This window comes from Dendrobates tinctorius, unplaced genomic scaffold (genome assembly GCF_039654945.1).
Source record: "Dendrobates tinctorius isolate UK_male_01 unplaced genomic scaffold, ASM3965494v1 ptg000001l, whole genome shotgun sequence".
In the NCBI taxonomy this organism is placed as follows: domain Eukaryota; kingdom Metazoa; phylum Chordata; class Amphibia; order Anura; family Dendrobatidae; genus Dendrobates; species Dendrobates tinctorius.
This window is the reverse complement of record NW_027361669.1, coordinates 15,585,370-15,602,254: the sequence shown is the minus strand read 5'-3', so window position 1 is coordinate 15,602,254 and position 16,885 is coordinate 15,585,370. Positions and strand designations below refer to the sequence as shown.

Below are 16,885 nucleotides of genomic sequence, written 5' to 3'. Positions count from 1 at the left end.
TAGACAAGAAGACAAGCCGGGTTGATAACTAAGCTGAGCTACACCTTAGCAAGCCGCTAGCAACAAATGCCACTAGAACCTAAGCTTCCTCCTCAGTCAGCTGAGGAGGGAGTAGCTGCCTAAAATATATCCCTTGCCTGGCAGGGGATTGGCTGGGGAAGATGAACCCTGTAGGACACAGCAGGGTTAAATTTCTGCAAGATCTGGCTGTGTCTTCCATATAGACAGGTGGGATATGCAGCAAGGTTTGAAAGTGCTGCATGAAGACTCAGTGCGGCAGCCTGACACAGGGAGGAGCAGAGCGGCGAATGCATTGAGTACAGCAGCACTGAAAAGGCGTGATAGTCACTGGCGTGACCGATACGTTGTAGCAAACTAGTAGAGATTTGTGCCGCTCACAGAGGATTGCCCATACTGATACAATTGTATCCAATCCAATAACAATCAATTGTATGTTCTCATTCACTGACCACAGACTAGTATCGTGGAAACTGTGAGTAACGGAACAATCAAGTATTTTAGAAAGTTTCCATTTATACATTGATGAAGCTTTATTGCCATAAATATATGTAACTTAGGTTTTCAAAGGCTAAGCTTCAGATTTTGCAGCTTCTCAATGGGGTTGGTCTTCTTCCTGGAAAAAACTCTCCATTTTTTTAGGGCAAGTGACAACCCATATGAGTGGCTGTGAAATATTGACCGTGCTGGCTTTCTACAAATGTCTCTCACACGGAGTTTGCCAACAATTTGGGTTACATAAGCTATCTTATTTGCATTCTTACAATAAGTATAAAGGGAGATGCAAAGTGTATATGACATAGAAGTATACAATTTAACGTAGCAGAAAAATCTATATCTGCTATAGGTTGTGTAACTGGCCTTCAGGAGACATTTGTGTAGTAGAGGCATCCATCCTGGCTGACATACAGCTGTGTTTATCTTTCCTCTTTTATAACCCTGTATTCTGTGTACGGCCCGGGTCATAAACCGCTATATAATTAGCCTGTCCCACTACTTTTCTGTGTTGCTCTTTCATAGGCCGGACTCAAAACAAGTTTTTTTTTTTTCACTGTACCAATGTAAAGGTGCACAATTTTCTAAAAGTGCATGCGTTTTTACTTGTCTTTTTGTATTGTGGATGTCTTTCATCAAGACTGGAATTTGTTTACTAGTTTTGAAACTAAAACTCACTGAAATAAGGTACAATAAATGTATTAAAGGGAATCTATACATCCCGGGGGGTGACAAGACCTATTAATATGGGCATACAGGTAATAGAAATGTTACACTAGTCCTACCTGTAGACCTCATAGTAAGGCTACGTTCACACGTAGCGGAACTCTCACGGAAGTTACCGCAAGAATTCCGGAAATTCCATTCCACGGAAAATCGTATTTTAAATTCCCGCGATTTTTCCACGGAAAAACTAGCGATTTGCAAGCCTAATTAGCTTGCAGAATTGCTAGCGTTTTCCATGTGATCTGTAGCATCGCTTGGAGAACTGATTGACAGGTTGGTCACACTCGTCAAACATAGTGTTTGACGAGTGTGACCAACATTTTACTATTGAGGCCGCCTATGCAGCGTCAGTAGTAAAAGATAGGATGTAAAAAAATATTGTTATTCTCACCTTCCGGCGTCCCGCGCAGCCTTCCCGCCTCTCTCCATGCTCGCGGCATCTTCCGGTCCCAGTAATCCTTTGCGCGAATGACCGAGAGACGTCGCGCTCCTGCGAGACCGCTACTTCATTGCGGTCATTCTCGCAAAGGCTTACTGGGACCAGGAGCGTGGAGAGAGGCGGGAAGGCTGCGCGAGACGCCGGAAGGTGAGAATAACAATATTTTTTATTTTAAAATTCTATTTTTTACAGGGATATGGTGCCCAGAGCCTGGAGGACAGTCTCCTCTCCTCCGGACCGTGGGTACCATCCGCAAATGTTCTGCTTACTTTTCGCATGGTGTGCACAGCCACATACAGAAAGTAAGCAGAGCAATGCATTCCTATGGGTGCGGGATCGCCGCGATTCTGCTAAATTAATGAGCATTCTGCGTTTTTTTACCGCAAAGCGATTCCGCCGCGGTAAAAAAACGCAGCATTAGCACAGCATTGCGGAATCCCATAGGAATCCCAGATCCCAGAATGCAGCGCCCACAGAAGGGAGGATGAGGTATGTAATTCTGAGGGAGTGCAGGGCGCAGGTGCCGGATTCCGGGGCCATAAGTGACTCTGATGGGAGAGGGTAATATTACAATACAGAGAGGAGGCAGGAATTTCTTCCAGGTATCGCATGACTCGGAGCCTGGAAGCCAACCATTACCATAAAGAAAGAATATAACATTTCTCAGCAACAAGACCATTACTCTGAGGCCTACAGGTAGGACTAGTGTAACATTTCTATTATCTGTATATTAATAGGTCATATACGTCTCTGGGGTTGACTGATTCCCTTAAAAGAAGCACTCCCATCAAAGTTTTTATCCACTTATTATATTGATCATATTCTGTAGCAGTTCGTACTTCCAACTGCTCATTTTGCCTTTCTACCTTTTCCCTGTATTTATCATTCCCCTCTTCAATGACTGACCCAGGCAAAATCTCCTTCCCTCCCGCCAGGGACTTTTGCAGTCACTCATGACTTGTGTAAAGTAAATTGACCTCCTGTTTCTACATAAAGCTTAGAAGGACTCAGCTAATCAGTGTAAATCACATGATGTCATAGACAGAATGGAAAAGAGAAGAATTATCTGGGTAGAAAGACAAAATGAGCAATCGTAAGTACACAGTGCTATATAATATGACTGTGATATATTAAGAGGATAACAACTTTTATGAGTGCTTCTTTAAAAATCACACACTTACTAATACATTTGGTTGCCTGTACACCAGAAAATGAAATGGTTCAGTGGTGCAGCAAATTTCAGCTACAGTGAGACAAATGTCTATTGTACATTGTGTTAAATTTGACCTGCTGAGGCCTTGGCTAAAACTCATGTTTAACTCTTTAGGGTACATTGTCCAGCAGATTTTTATGTTGAAAAATTAGTATTGGCAGTGAAAGCCAGTGCAGAAATTCGAGGTTGACCCTTGGATCTGCAACATAGATTTGCAGTCTAAACTTCTGCAGGTTTACAAGCTGACAAGCTCCATTCAAGTCAGTTAATCCATGTGTGGCTACCCGCCGCAGTTTTCATGCAGATTTTACATATCACTTGGTGAAGTGGTTGCAAAAAATCCCCGGACTAAATGAATGGCAATGCAGGTTTCCCATTGAAAATAATAGATGACAGTTTGTGGGAAGATTTCGGCAAGAAATACGCAAGAAAATCAACATGACGAAAACTCTGTGTGAACATATTCTTGGATGCCTTGGTGAACAGCTACTGTTTGGCAGAGGGAGTGGGCTCTTCTGTGAGGACAGATCTGTCAGTGGTCCTACAGTGATTGCATGATGGACACCCCACAGATGACATAAGGAGGCTTTCCAGTTTTATGTATACAAAACTAAGCCAATGTATAACCAAAAGTTGTGTAATGTTTTAGTTCCCTTTGCATTTCAGCTCCTTGCCATTTTTAGGTCGGTCTTTGCTGTCAGTGAATACAACCATCCTAGAGACGGAAACCTGACTGCTCCTGTCATTGGGGTCGAGGCACAGGAACAACTACAGCATTTAATGTTTGACTCTATGAAGAGTCTTGACTAGTTTTATACAGTCAGGTCAAGACATATTTGGATGGTGACAGAATTTCTATACATTGTACCCCAGTAGAATGGATGTGACACAAAACCAACACAATATGATCAAAATGTTTAGACTTTTAGCTTTAAGGCTGTGTACCCACATTGCGTTTTTTATGCGTTTCCGCCACGTTTTGCCGCAGCGGAAACGCTTAAAAACACTAATAAAACACATCCCCATAGAATCCTATGGGATTCCACAGTTGCTGTGCCCATGCTGTGGATTTTCCGCAGCATTTCTGCAACGTGGGCACATAGCCTAAGAATTATGGCTCTATGTGATATTGCACTAACCATTTAGGAATTGCATCCATCTTTTATACAGTCCATCCTTTTCCACAGGTTTAAGGCTGTGTGCCCACGTTGTGCTTTTTAAGCGTTTCCGCAGCACTTTTAGACGCGCGTTTCTGCTGCGGGAATGCTTAAGAATAGCATCCCATGTAATCATAATTGAATCCGCACATGTTGTGCTAATGGTGCGTTTTTTTTCCGCTGCGGAAACGCTTAGCAAAAAAAAAGACGCAGCATGTTCATTAATTTTGCGGAACCGCGTGCATTTCCACATACATACAATTGTATTGCAAAAACGCATAGGAAAACGCATGCTAAAACGCTTACAAAAGCGCTTCATAAAACGCATGCGTTTTCCCAGGAAGAGGGTGCGCGTTTCCACTCACGAATATTCTGCTTCAAAAAAGCAACGTGGGCACATAGCCTTAAAGTAATCAAACATCTATTCATATTTTTTTTTTTTTTTTTTTTTTTTAAATATTTGGATGCAAATACTTCAGCAATGAATGAGTTCCATGCTGGTGCTCTTTCCTGCCATTTCTACCGCTGTTTTCAGTTGCTACTTATTTGTGGGTCTTCCTGCCTTCACTTTTGTCTTGATTGGTAATAAATAGTGTTGCCCATCCCAATCCACTGGCCACCAGAGTAGTCTGTGCATGTAAGTGGGAATCTTGTCTCTTACCTGCCAGCTCTTCTTTTGATTAGTCTGCTTGGTGTGACATCATCGTTGCAATGCGATGCTCATGGGATGGTGCGCCAGGTCGGCTAATTATAAGAAGAGGAGGTGATGTCATCAGGTAGTGGCAATACTCTCTCATGCAGTGGCCACAGACCACTGTCATGGCCGATAGATTGGGACCTGCTAATAAGTTTGCACTGACTCTAGTAATACATAGTTGATTGCTGGGGATCCATAGGTTCCTACTGTCCAGCATTTCCCGAGACAAAGAGGGCAGAGTTTATGGAAACCCAGCACAAAAGTGGGTGTTCTTTGAAGCACTGAGAGCATTGCTGGTTTGGGTGATTGTGTTTCCGAGAGAAGCAGGTCAGAGGTTGGGGTGGTCTTAAATATCCCTAGAGATTTTGGCCAATATGAGGATCTTACTGTTTTGTCCATGAAGGTGAGGGGATCCTGATTCCCCACTCTTCCTCACTTCTGGAAGTTGACCTGCTTTGTCCTTTCCGAGTTTGATTCTTTTCTTGGCAGCTCCCAAATGCCAGTTATCTGCATGTGGCCTTACATTAGTGAGATTCTAACCCATAGCTTTCTAATTACCGTTCTAGTGTAAGGCGTGCAGTCTCGGGAAATACGAGCAGCAGTTCCACCATCTGAGTTATGTGCTGTGAGCTCTCTGCATTAGACCAGGGTGAAGAGCTCAAATGTGGATTCCTGATGGATTAAATGTAGCCACCTTCTAAATAAATGGAAGGCTTTGTAGTATCCCTCTGGCTCGCAGGTTTTTGGACTGAAAAATAGAACGTGCATGCAGCGTCGGACTGGAACACCTTGGGCCCACCAGAGAAAATCATTCTTGGGGCCCACTATGTAGCTGCATAGTTAAATACCAGACCACCAATTGTGCGGTAAAACACGCTAATATCCGGGTATAATATAAGGTTGTACATGTCTTAATTATGTAGCAGGAGTTGGGGTAGCCCCCTCATAGAATATAAAGCAGCCCCCTCATAGAATATAATGTAGACCCCTCAGAATATAATGCAGCCATCTCATAGAATATAATGCAGCCATCTCATAGAATATAATACTGCCCCCCTCATAGGGTATAATGCACCCCCTCATAGGGTATAATGCACCCCCTCATAGGGTATAATGCACCCCCTCATAGGGTATAATACTGCCCCCCTCATAGGGTATAATACTGCACCCCCTCATAGGGTATAATGCACCCCCTCATAGGGTATAATGCACCCCCTCATAGGGTATAATACTGCCCCCCTCATAGGGTATAATACTGTCCCCCTCATAGGGTATAATACTGTCCCCCTCATAGGGTATAATGTATCCCCCTCATAGGGTATAATGCTGCCCCCCTCATAGGGTATAATGCTGCCCCCTCATAGGGAATAATGCACCCCCTCGTAGGGTATAATGCTGCCCCCCTCATAGGGTATAATACTGCCCCCCTCATAGGGAATAATGCTGCCCTCCTCATAGGGAATAATGCTGCCCTCCTCATAGGGTATAATGCTGCCTCCTCATAGGGTATAATGCACCCCCTCATAGGGTATAATGCTGCCTCCTCATTGTGTATAATGCACCCTCTCATAGGGTATAATGCTGCCCCCTCATAGGGTATAATACTGCCCCCCTCATAGGGTATAATACTGCCCCCCTCATAGGGAATAATGCACCCCGTCATAGGGAATAATGCTGCCCTCCTCATAGGGTATAATGCTCCCCTCCTCATAGGGTATAATGCTGCCTCCTCATAGGGTATAATGCTGCCTCCTCATAGGGTATAATGCTGCCTCCTCATAGGGTATAATGCTGCCCTCCTCATAGGGTATAATGCTGCCCTCCTCATAGGGTATAATGCTGCCTCCTCATAGGGTATAATGCTGCCTCCTCATAGGGTATAATGCTGCCTCCTCATAGGGTATAATGCACCCCCTCATAGGGACTAATGCTGCCCTCCTCATAGGGTATAATGCTTCCCCCCTCATAGGGTATAATGCTTCCCCCCTCATAGGGTATAATGCTTCCCCCCTCATAGGGTATAATGTATCCCCCTCATAGGGTATAATGCTGCCCCCTCATAGGGTATAATGCTTCCCCCCTCATAGGGTATAATGCTGCCTCCTCATAGGGTATAATGCTGCCTCCTCATAGGGTATAATGCTGCCTCCTCATAGGGTATAATGCTGCCCCCTCATAGGGTATAATGCTTCCCCCCTCATAGGGTATAATGCTGCCTCCTCATAGGGTATAATGCTGCCTCCTCATAGGGTATAATGCTGCCCCCCTCATAGGGTATAATGCTGCCCCCCTCATAGGGTATAATACTGCCCCCCCTCATAGGGTATAATGCTGCCTCCTCATAGGGTATAATGCTGCCCCCTCATAGGGTATAATACTGCCCCCCTCATAGGGAATAATGCTATATAGATATATAGATATAGAGTTAGATAGATATAGATAGAAAGATAGATGTAGAAATAGATATAGAGATAGATAGTAGATAATGGATAGAAAGTAGATAATGGATAGATATAGATAGAAAGATTCACAGAGATAGATAGAGATAGATAGAGATAGATATAAAGATAGATATAGAAAGAAATATAGATAGATAGATCTATAGGTAGATGGATATAGAGATAGATAGAAAATAGATAGATATAGAGATAGATAGATATAGAGATAGATAGATATATAGATAGAGATAGATAATAGAGATACATAATAGATAGAGATATACAGATATAATAATAATAATATAGACATATATAGATATATATAGAGATAAATATATATATAGATAGATGGCTATAAATAAAAATAGATATAGAGATATATATAGAGATAGATAGATATAGAAATAATAGATATAGAGATAGATAGATATAGATATAGAGATAATAGCTAGATAGAGATATGTATAGAGATAGATAGATATAGAGTTAGAAAGATAGATAGATATAGAGAGAGATATAGAGATAGATAGAGATAGATAGATAGATGGATAGATAGATATAGATAATAGAGATAATAGATAGATATAATAGATAGATATAGAGATAGATGGATAGATCAATAGATAGATAGATAAAGAGAGAGAGATAGAGATAGATAGATAATGAGATATAGAGATAGATAGAGATATAGTGTTAGATAGAAAGATAGATATAGAGATAGATATAGAGATAGATATAGAGATAGATATAGAGATAGATATGGATATAGAGATAACAGATAGATAGATAGATAGAGATATAGAGATAATATATAGATAGCTATAGAGAGAGAGATATAGAGATAGATATAGAGAGATACAGATATAGAGATAGATATAGAGATAGATAGGTAGATAGAGATAATAGATAGATATAGAGATAGATAGATAGATATAGATATAAAGATAGATAGAGATAGAGAGATAGATACAGAGATCGATAAATAGATAGAGAGATAGATATAGATAATAGATAGAGATAGATAGATAAAGATAGATAATAAATATAGAGATAATAGATAGATATAGAGATAGAGTAAGATAGAGATAGCTAGATAGACATAATAGATAGATATAGATAGATATAGAGATAGATAGAAAGATAGATATAGAGATAGATGTAGAGATAGAAAGATAGATATAGAGATAGAGCGATAGATAGATAATAGATAGAGATAAATAGATAGATATAGAGATAGATATAGAGATAGAAAGATAGATAGATATACAGAGAGATAAATAGATATAGAGAGAGATATATAGAGATATAGATATAGAGATAATAGATATATATAGAGATAGATAGATATAGATATAGAGAGAGATAGATATAGAGATAAATAGATAGAGAAAGATAGACAGATATATAGAGATAGAGCGATAGATAGATATACAGAGAGATAGATATAGAGATAGATAGAGATATATAGATAGATAGCTATAGAGAGAGATATAGAGATAGATATAGATAGAAATAGATATAGAGATAGATATATAGATAAAGATAGATATAGAGATAGAGAGAGAGCGATAGATAGCGAGAGATATAGATATAGAGATAGATACAGAGAAAAGATATAGAGATAGATAACGGATAGATAAATAGATAGGTATAGAGATAGATAGATATAGATATTAGATAGAGATATATATATAGATAAAGATAGATAGATATAGATGGTAGCTAGATAGATAATAAATATAGAGATAATAGATATAGAGAGAGTAAAATAGAGATAGACATAATAGATAGATATGTAGAGATAGAAAGATATAAAGATAGAGCGATAGATATAGAAATAGATAGATATAGATAATAGATAGAGATAGATATAGATAATAGATAGAGATAGAAAGATAGATATAAGAGAGATAGAGAGATATATAGAGAAATAGAGATAGATAGATAGAGAGAGAGCAAGAGAGATATAAAAAAAAACAAAAAACACAATACTCACCTCTCCTCCTCGCTCCCACGCTGATCCCGGCTTCAGTGTCAGGAGCTGCCCCCTCTGCCAGACACACAGCGGGTGCGCGATGTAGTGACGTCATCACCCACTGGCTGTGAGTCAGGAGCAGAGGGGCCTGAGGGCGGCACCGGCCCTGATTGACAGATGCAGAGCAGCTTACTGGGCTGGGGGCGGGGCCTCTGGGGGTGGAGACTGTGAAATGATATTCACTGCTTCGCAGTGAATATTGATTTCTCTTTAGTAGCGGGGACAGGGGCTCCTGCCTCCTGACACCCGCTGCTGCTCCGCTGGCAGGGGCCCCCATAGCAGCTGCATGGTGTGCGACACACCACTGGCTGGGGGCCCCTGGAGCAGCGGGGGCCCTAGGCAACTGCTGGCCCTGTATGCCAGCAGGTGCCAGGGCCCACCAGATGCCAGGGCCCACCGGAGAATCCACCGGTTCTCCGGTGGGCCAGTCCGACGCTGCGTGCATGTGATCTGAAGTCTGTCTAGATAAAATGATGTCTATGGGTGTGCCGCTTCCACAGGTCACACACATGGCCTTCCTTTATTCACTCCGTTGGTGGCTGGAAACACCACCTACCGTATCTATATTTTATGTGTAGTCATTTCATTGTCTGTCTGCCGACATATGGCAGAAGCATGGCACTGCCCCTGACATGACCCAGTGTAAAGTCAGAAGAAGAAAGCCGTATTACAAATAGAATATGATGATGTTACACATCTGGGCCTGGAGCTTCAGGCCTCTCTGATTACAGGTCATTTCAGTGCAAAATCTACAGGAGCTAAGTCTGCGGCTTATGATCTATAGTACAAAGGTTATTCCGGTAACACTGGTGCTCCTGCCTGCCGTGTGGTGTCGGATGGTACACGCCAGCAACATCAGAGACCGCAGTTTGATTTTCCAGATTTTAACAAACTGGTCAGGAGCACACAAGACCATTCAAAGCAAAGATAATTTGAAGAGAGTTTTTCAGTAAAAGGAATGTTTTTCCTGGTAATTGGGCATTTTTACTTATTGCGATAAAACGTTAGTAGAGCAATATGGGATCCCAATGTACAAATAGTAAATGCAGTGGTGCATTACACAGCCACAGTCACATTACATTCTACAGTTACCACTAGATGGCGCTCTCAGACGTGCACAGCTCTTGATGGGTGCCCTCTAGTGGTGTCTGCAGTAGCTCGCATTTTAGAATTTTACTGACGGGAAACAGAATTATGTAATCTGTCAGAAAAGGAACCTGCAATCTCTATTAAGATATATTAATAAGCTCAAGGATTTGGGCTAAAATCTAATGTTCATAAGTGGACATTTCTTCTACAGTAAATTCTGATAACCTGCCATCTTCAAGGACCATCAATGTGCCAAGTATTCAGAATAACTAATTAATGAATATGTTAAAGTATATATTTAGTATATTCAGCTTTTGGCAACTAGTCATGTCCTTTACCATATTTAAAGGGTAACTGCACTTTCTTTTTTATATAGATCACTTTATTAGGGACTTTGTCTTCATTCCTGTGAAAAAAAAAAAATGCTTATTTGTGTTTTCCAAACCTTGCTTTCCAACAGTCTAGTTACTTACCTTCAACGGCAAAGCTTCTATACTTTGCAGGGTTAAACACCTACCATACATACAGATGCCATCCGTGTTCCGTACGTGTTTAACACGGACCCATAGCCCCTTGTCATCCATGCTGCTGGTAACATGTACACAGCAGGATAGGTGATAATGGGTATACAGTGCCTACAAGTAGTATTCAACCCCCTGCAGATTTAGCAGGTTTACACATTCGGAATTAACTTGGCATTGTGACATTTGGACTGTAGATCAGCCTGGAAGTGTGAAATGCACTGCAGCAAAAAAGAATGTTATTTCTTTGTTTAATTTTTTTTTAAATTGTGAAAAGTTTATTCAGAGGGTCATTTATTAGTCAACCCCTCAAACCACCAGAATTCTGTTTGGTTCCCCTAAAGTATTAAGAAGTATTTCAGGCACAAAGAACAATGAGCTTCACATGTTTGGATTAATTATCTCTTTTTCCAGCCTTTTCTGACTATTTAAGACCCTCCCCAAACTTGTGAACAGCACTCATACATGGTCAACATGGGAAAGACAAAGGAGCATTCCAAGGCCATCAGAGACAAGATCGTGGAGGGTCACAAGGCTGGCAAGGGGTACAAAACCATTTACAAGGAGTTGGGCCTACCTGTCTCCACTGTTGGGAGAATCATCCGCAAGTGGAAGGCTTATGGAACTACTGTTAGCCTTCCACGGCCTGGACAGCCTTTGAAAGTTTCCTCCCGTGCCGAGGCCAGGCTTGTCCGAAGAATAAGGCTAACCCAAGGATAACAAGGAAGGAGCTCCGGGAAGATCTCATGGCAGTGGGGACATTGGTTTCAGTCAATACCATAAGTAACGTACTCCACCGCAATGGTCTCCGTACCAGACGAGCCCGTAAGGTACCTTTACTTTCAAAGCGTCATGTCAAGGCTCGTCTACAGTTTGCTCATGATCACTTGGAGGACTCTGAGACAGACTGGTTCAAGGTTCTCTGGTCTGATGAGACCAAGATCGAGATCTTTGGTGCCAACCACACACGTGACGTTTGGAGACTGGATGGCACTGCATACGACCCCAAGAATACCATCCCTACAGTCAAGGATGGTGGTGGCAGCATCATGCTGTGGGGCTGTTTCTCAGCCAAGGGGCCTGGCCATCTGGTCCGCATCCATGGGAAGATGGATAGCACGGCCTACCTGGAGATTTTGGCCAAGAACCTCCGCTCCTCCATCAAGGATCTTAAGATGGGTCGTCATTTCATCTTCCAACAAGACAACGACCCAAAGCACACAGCCAAGAAAACCAAGGCCTGGTTCAAGAGGCAAAAAATCAAGGTGTTGGAGTGGCCTAGTCAGTCTCCTGACCTTAACCCAATTGAAAACTTGTGGAAGGAGCTCAAGATTAAAGTCCACATGAGACACCCAAAGAACCTAGATAACTTGGAGAAGATCTGCATGGAGGATTGGGCCAAGATAACTCCAGAGACATGTGCCGGCCTGATCAGGTCTTATAAAAGACGATTATTAGCTGTAATTGCAAACAAGGGTTATTCCACAAAATATTAAACCTAGGGGTTGAATAATAATTGACCCACACTTTTATGTTTAAAATTTTTTAACATTTAACTGAGCAACATAACTTTTTGGTTTGTAAGATTTATGCATCTGTTAATAAATCCTGCTCTTGTGTGAAGTTTGAAGGCTCTAACTTATTTGCATCTTATCAAACCTGCTAAATCTGCAGGGGGTTGAATACTACTTGTAGGCACTGTATGTGGCATCTGGGATAAAAACAGATGCCACACGGTCATGTGAAGGCTTTACCAGAACAATCTGCTGCAGCAGTGTACCACAGTCAGTGAGACAGGTGCTGAGCTGTCCCTTTCACTGCTATCATCTGTACTCCACATGAGAATGTGCTAATATCAGTGCAACAACAGTCAGGGAAATAGACCAGGGAAAAACAGGGTATTGGAAACTGCTTTAATACATTTTTTTTACAGGATTCTCTTAGTAAAAGGATTTTGAAAGTTTCATAACTTTCCAAGCTGGACAGAATTATCTAAATTAATAAAGTTTAGCTACTCTTTAATTTGCAATAATTGAAATAAAACCTACATTTGGCAGCTATTTGGATTCTAAGCAGTGATCTCATACAAGGGATTATTATGGTATTTAAGTGGTAATACGCCCAGCTATAACACAGGTAATTACCATCAAGTCGCAGCATTTTCACCTACCTCTGTTTTTGATGTGCTTTATATTCTTAGTTACCTACTCCGTTGTGCTTGTCTGCAGACATTAAACCTAAAGATGCTTCCTTGTCATTACAGCTTCATAGGTTATTACACTTTCAGCTTGCTTAATACAATTGTTGTGACCAGTAGGCAATTGTTATTAAACTATTTGTCGTGCAATACATTATAAAGACATTTTCAGTAACGTGAAGAAGAAAATGCCCAAATTCATATGCATGTACTGGAATGTATGTAGAATGCTTCTAATCTCAGACATCCCCATAAAGTGAATCTCTCTGCACCCTTGGTGTGACCGAGCAGCTCATGGCACTGTGTCACCTACCTGATTTCCATGTATCTTCATCCTCCTTTGGCTCCTGTAAAGACAGGACTGTCAGTCAAGGAAGAGGGGTGCAGAGATAATAATGAGACGCATAGGTGGGCACTACTGCTTGGATACCCAAAGGGTACAGCGAGCACTTATGCTTGGCTGAAGCAGTCAATTTATTCTGCCAGATAGCCTTTTAAGTACAAAAAAAATTGTATTGCTTTAGGAAACCTTTGTGATAATCTTACGCAAGCTCCACCTAGCCAGTGTAAGGGCGGTTTCACACGTCCAGATATTTCCGGTACCGGTAAACACGGTCCTGGTGCTATCCGTGTCCGTGTGGACACGTATACCATCCGTGTGTCATCTGCTTGCGATCCGTGTGTACGTGTTTTCCATCCGTGTGCTGTCCGTGTGTCATCCATGTGCTGTACGTGTGAATACGTATCCAAACCTAAGGTTTCTATGTCCAAATGAAGGGTTAAAGCGTCAATTTAATGCTTTAAAATGGGAAAGGTGTGAGCCATTAGTGATGAGTGTTTCAAAAATTGACAAAAGGGTTAATACAATGACATATTAGCTTAGGGTTGTGTGTTATTATTCCTTAGGCCTCACAAATATGTCTATTTCAAATGAGGCGTTGTGGTTGGCATGGCTTGTGTCACGTCACTTTGGGGTTCGCCAACTTATGCTTGGTCAGGAACCACGGGGAAAAAAAAGACTATGGGTTCACCCTATACTATTACTCCGTGGGGCACATGGTCATTTTACCAAGTTGTATGTTGAACTTCGCCAATACCCATTGAAATTTATGGCTTTTTTGTCGTCTATCCATTTCTGGATTTGACACAATTCTGGAGTTTTGCGTCTTTACCTTCTCAGACAAGACACCTGCATGCGACTAAGCATTTCTCCGGAGGAGCGTTTGCTAGTAACCTTGAGGTAACTTTTGTAAATCAAAACCACTGAGCCACCGGGTCCTGGGTTCGAATCCCACCAAGGACAACATCTGCAAGGAGTTTGTATGTTCTCCCCGTGTTTGCGTGGGTTTCCGCCCACATTCCAAAGACATACTGATAGGGAATTTAGATTGTGAGCCTCATCGGGGACAGTGATGATAATGTGTGCAAAATGTAAAGCGCTGCGGAATATATTAAAATATGTTAAAAATAAAGATTATTATTATTATTAATCACACATTTGACTCAGACTTTCACATTATATTGTGTAATGTTTGATTTCCCTAGGTTACGCACTAAACATTATTTAAACAGCCATACATGTCTTGCTTAACATTCTCCTACAACTACAGGCCAAAAAACAATTTGTCTATGACGTATTACAATTAACCTAATCCTATTACCCTCAACCAAACTAGTAACATACCAAATTTCAGACCTGGCTATTCTAACTAAAGCCCCCGTTATACACTGCGATATCGCTAGCAATATCGCTGTAAAGTCACCGATTTTGTGACGTTGCAGCGATATTGCTATGTCTGATACTTACCTCCGACCGGCTCCCCCACTGCTCATCGCTGGTCGCGCGAGAAGCTCCTGGATCATTTCTCATCGGGCGCTTCCTGCGGCGCTTCCTGTGGCGCCGACGAGCGAGGCATGGAGCCGGGCAGGAGGACGCAGGATCGCCACGTCTGACAGGGTAAGTAGCGATCCCCGTCCCCTGCGATGTCGCTGGTGAGATCTGCCTGTGTGGCAGCTCACTAGCAACCACCTAGCGATACTGGTCGGGATCACTGGTGCATTGCTAGGTGTAACGGTACCCTTACACCTATGTGCTTCCTTCATGGTTGTTCTTTAGATTTTAATCAACATATCTCTTATGATTATATGTGCTGTCTGAGCTTCACTATGTTAGCATTGTTTTCCTTTCCATCATATTCTGTACCTTTTTAGTATTGTTAGACACCTAAACTATTGTTTTGTGAACAGATTCCTGGCTACTGGCAATTCATTTTCTTCCCTCTATTTTGAGCTCCTCCTTGGAACGTAAACCATATCCGGGATTGTGCGCTCAACCTGTGATCTCATATGGGACAAGCTGAAGAGCTGATTCATGCCTCAGCCAACCACACAAGACAGGGTGACGATTGCCCAGGGGTTCATGGAAGCCACAGAGTTCCCTAATTGCATAGGTGCCCTTGATGGTAAACACATTCGTGTGAAGAAGACCCCAAAATCAGGGTCTCGTTACTTTAATTATAAAAAATATTTTTCCGTAGTGCTGCTGGCTGTAGCAGACAGCACCTCCTGCTTTGTAATTGCTGACATTGGGGCATATGGGAGTGCCTCTGAAGCTCGCATCTTTCAATATTCCAGATTAGCTAGGCGACTTGCTGAGCAAAATTTTAATATTCCCCATCCATGTGTGCTTCCTGGAGCCTCATCCCCACCTGCACCATTTATTATGGTTGCTGATGAGGGTTTTGCACTGTCCAGGCATGTTCTTCGCCCATTTCCACGTCGACGTTTGGACACCCGTAGGCGCATTTTTAGCATGCGACTCATGAGAGCACGTCGATTGGTTGAGTGTGCTTTTGGGATCTTTACTAGTAAATGGCGTATCTTTGAAACACAAATCCAGATGCATCCAGACAATGTCCAGGCAGTCATAAAGGCAGTAGTGATTTTGCATAATTTTTCAAGAAAATAAGAACCATCCTTGGATGATTTGGATGAGGAGAGAGTGGTAAATGTGACATTACCAGAGGAAGGTCGGCGTGCTACCCAAGTTGCTCAGTCTGGCCTTCAAGTCAGGAATCTTTATGCTGATTATTTTCTAACACCAGAGGGTAGTGTGCCATGGCAAACTGAGCTGAACAACTAATGTTAGCTTTACATATGTCTTAATTTTCTAAGTGTCTTTATGAAATTTTTGTGCCATTTGGCTAATAATTTTGTTATGGACTCACAAGACAATGAGGCCCCTTGATGTTGGTTGCAGCCTTACATTTTATGTTAGTAACAGATACCTGGCCTTCTCAAAGTTTTATGGTTAACTATACCAAATAACTAATACCTCATTTTGGTTAATTTATGTCTTGGGTTAGGCTAATGCTTCCTTGTAGGAAAGTATGTTTTGGCAGCAAGAAAGAATGTGTCTGCGAAAATAAAGACCACCCTGAAGCATTGTGTGTGGTTTGGAATGTTATTGTGACACATGACGATCAGCTTGAACATACATACTGACATTGCTAATTTCTATAGAAATCGCCTTTTCCCAAGCTCAATAGTTTTGCACACTTGAGTCTGTGACATATATATCTGCACATTAAAAATATTTGAACTGTGTGCAAAGCATGTCTTCTATCCTGTCATCTCCTGATGTTCTAGCACCCAACACGCCAGAGTAATGGTTGCCTTGTGAGTGTAGAAAATATATACATCTATCCATGTATAGTGTCAACATATGTTTTTTATATCAGAAATATATGTGTATATATACAATACATACATATATCTCATTGATATTGCAAGCTGTCATTGTGCTTACTATCTGCGCCACATGATTTGCCACCTTAGACAATGCAATTGGTGTGTTCAAT

The 16,885-nt window shown here is 41.6% G+C and overlaps 1 protein-coding gene across 4 annotated transcripts in view; it reads left to right on the top strand.

Annotated features, from left to right (window-relative positions):
* The window catches only part of LOC141083503 (PDZ and LIM domain protein 7-like), a 147,019-nt gene that overhangs the window by 11,846 nt on the left and 118,288 nt on the right, over positions 1–16,885 (top strand). The window contains exon 1 of one of the 4 annotated variants that reach the window (XM_073568109.1): positions 248–493. The exons of the other annotated variants lie outside the window; for them this stretch is intronic. The gene's annotated coding sequence lies outside the window, so the exon portion shown is untranslated. Of the gene's footprint in view, positions 1–247; positions 494–16,885 lie in introns of those variants that run through there. 4 annotated transcript variants of the gene reach the window in all.